Raw genomic sequence first — 3,120 nt, forward strand, 5'->3', positions numbered from 1 at the left:
GGAATATGGATTACTCTTCTCTCTTCGAGGAGTGTCATAGAAATTATGAGAAGCTGCCACTTGTTCAGTAGTATCTTCTTCTTCTCCAGTAAAAATTGAGGTACAATCTACTGCAGTGTGCCCTTGTTCCCTACAAAGGTCACATACTTGATTTGTAGCCACTGAATTAACCTTAGCTTTTTCCATCTTGTCTAACCTTTGATTAAGAGTATCAAATTTTGCTAAGAGTAACTCAATATTGTTCACTTCATATCGCCCCGGAGTTCCTTTCCTTGCTGTGACTTCTCTTTCACTGTATTGGCTGTGATTTGAGGCTACATTTTCCAAAATAATCATGCAGTCATTAATAGGTTTCCCCATGAAAGATCCTCCAGCTGCTGAGTCTAATATCATGGTGCTTTGTTGGTCCAATCCTTCAAAGAAAAATTGGATGGTAAGCCAACGGTTGAAGCCATGTTGTGGGCATGCTTGAAGATATCCCTTGAACCGCTCCCATGCTTCATAAATAGTCTCTCCAGTGCCTTGTTGGAAATTAGTGATTTTCTTCCTCAATTCTTTAGTTTTAGAAGGAGGAAAGAATTTCTCTAGAAAAGCTCTTTCACATAATTCCCAAGTTGCTATCTTTTCTCTAGGCACTGTTCTTAGCCACACCTTTGCCTTATCTCTCAAGGTGAGTGAGAATAAGCGGAGTCGCATTCCATCAGAAACTTCATCATCAAATTGCTGGGTCTCACAGATTTCCAAGAACCCCTCTAAGTGGTCATTAGGATCTTCTGATGGTAGTCCTCCAAAGGTGTTCTGTTTGAGCATATTCACCAGAGAAGCTGGTACAGTAGCTCCAGTTTGCATCTCCCCTCCAGGTATCCCACGAGCTATGGGTGCAGAGTAATCCCGAAGCGGTAAATTATCTCGTTGTGCAGCCATGGCAAATTCTCTAGAAAGGTTTCTTTTCCTTCTCAGGAGAGTTCTTTCAATCTCAGGATCAAGTGGTGTTGGTTTCCCAAGACGTAGAGATCTCTTTTGCATTAACCCTAAAGCACTGCAAAAAAAAAGAAGAAAGTGGCCCGTGAAATCTGAATTGGAGAAGTAAACACTAAAAAAAATTATTTATTTATTTAATTTTTTTTATTCGAATTAAAATAATTGTAATTTAAATCAAGAGACGTAGTCCCCGGCAACGGCGCCAAAAACTTGATGTATGAAAAACCGCAAGTGTACGGTTGTCGTCAAGTAATAAATATCGAATCACAGGGACTACGTGTTTGACCTAGAATTACTAGTATTTTAATTTGAATTTTAAAACAGATGGAATTTCTGTTTTGATATGATAAGATCAGATTTCATGGTAAAAGAGATAGTAATGCAATTAATGAATAAGATAAAACTTTAAGATAAGATAAGGAGATTTCCGGGAATCTAGGGTTCGCACAAAGAGTTCCAACATTATTGAATTATTATTTTCATTAATTAATTCTATTCCATCTTGAAGGTAGTCTTAACCTAATTTAATCCTTGCACCTTCTCAGGCTACGAGGACGTGTTTAATTAAAATTAATCCCTACTCTCGTGGTAATTACGTTCAATTAAACCCGTTAAGATCTTTGTTAATCTATTGCTCCTCGAAAGCTTAAATCTACTCTCGTGATTTAACACTCAAGTCTATTCCTTTAGGTTCCGATAATTAGGTTCTCCTCTCAGTTCATCCCTAATTATCTATGATTATGAAAATTAAGATTAATTGTTTATCATAATTATAATCAAGTTCTCCTCTCAGTTCATCCTTAATTAATGTTATTATGAAAACAATAATATTAAAGTTCATATATAAAATATAAAAGAACAGATCAAGAATTGGAATAAAATTAAGAAACTGAATAATGCATTAATAAAGAGGTTCTCAGAGGCTAAGCCCTGATCCCAGAAAAAGGGAAACTACTCACAGGAGTTCATAGTAGTTCTCCAAGAAGAAAAGAATAAAAGAAAAGTAAACCTTAGAGTCGATGGCACAGGCGCCCAACCTTCTCCAAGTGTCAAAAACTAGAAAACTGTCTCACGAACCAAAAGTGCTGTTCTAGGCTAACCTCATCTAATTTATAACCTAAAAGGGTAAAAAGGTAAAACTACCAAGATAAAAATTACAAAAATAAAAATAAAACATAAAACTTAAAAAGCTGGGACGCGAAGTGAATCACGGCCGTGACTGAGAATCACGACCGTGATCTTCTCTGGAGCACATCTATGAAGGGTCAGTGGCGTTCACGGGTGTGATTGGGAGTCACGGCCGTGATTTTCTCAAGTGAATCACGGGCGTGATTTAGAATCACGGCCGTGATTTTCCTTGTAGCTCAGCATTTCCTCTTTAATTCTTAAATCTTGATCCTGCTCAGAGAAAACACAACACATACCAAGAAAAGCATAAAATAGGAAAATGATATAAAAGTTTATTAAAAACATGAAAGATATGCATGATTATGCTATGAATTCTTGTGAATTAAAGTGCTAAAATACGAGTAAAATACACAACATCAGCAAGGCACGCGGTAAGGTGGTGGCTACCGGGAGAGTCGCCGCCGAGAAGAGGGATCCGCCTCCGCCCCGGGGCTCGGAGCCAGGCATCCCTGGCTACGACTGGGTCAAGCATGAGATGGCGGGGATCTAGAGCGTTTTTCGGTCCTTTCTTAAGGTTAATGGGATCCCGCGGTCGTGGAGGGTTTGTGACCCTTCTATTTCTTGGATGATCCGGCTTGAGCCTTATCAGGCCGGTGAGGGTGTGTACATGGGGAAGTCTACTGACCCTCCCCATTTCTACATGTATCATTGTTTTTTTAGAGATTTAGGTGTCTGTCTTCCCTTCACTCAGTTTGAGTGTGATTTTTTGAACTTTGTCAACTCGGCTCCTTGCCAGTTGCACCCCAATAGCTGGGGTTTTTTGAGGTCTTTTCAAGTCCTGTGTACAGTTTTGGGGATAGAGGTGTCTCTTCCCGTTTTCCTTCATTTTTATCAACTGAGGTTGGGCGTTCTGCCTTACGGTATACTATCTCTAAATGGGAGTAGGGATGGGGGTTTGTTTACTCTCTACTCCCAGTCGTATAAAAATTTCAAGCAAGAGTTTTTCCGAGT

At 39.1% G+C, this 3,120-nt stretch overlaps 1 non-coding gene across 1 annotated transcript; it reads left to right on the forward strand.

Moving 5' to 3' along the window:
• Positions 1 to 448: 448 nt before the first annotated feature.
• LOC145952238 (small nucleolar RNA R71) lies at positions 449 to 555 on the forward strand. The gene has a single exon (XR_014429917.1). It is a non-coding gene; the product is annotated as a small nucleolar RNA R71 (small nucleolar RNA).
• The last annotated feature ends 2,565 nt before the right edge of the window (positions 556 to 3,120 follow it).

The sequence above is a fragment of the Cajanus cajan genome, chromosome 9 (assembly GCF_000230855.2).
Source record: "Cajanus cajan strain Asha chromosome 9, NIPB_CcT2T_4, whole genome shotgun sequence".
In the NCBI taxonomy this organism is placed as follows: Eukaryota; Viridiplantae; Streptophyta; class Magnoliopsida; order Fabales; family Fabaceae; genus Cajanus; species Cajanus cajan.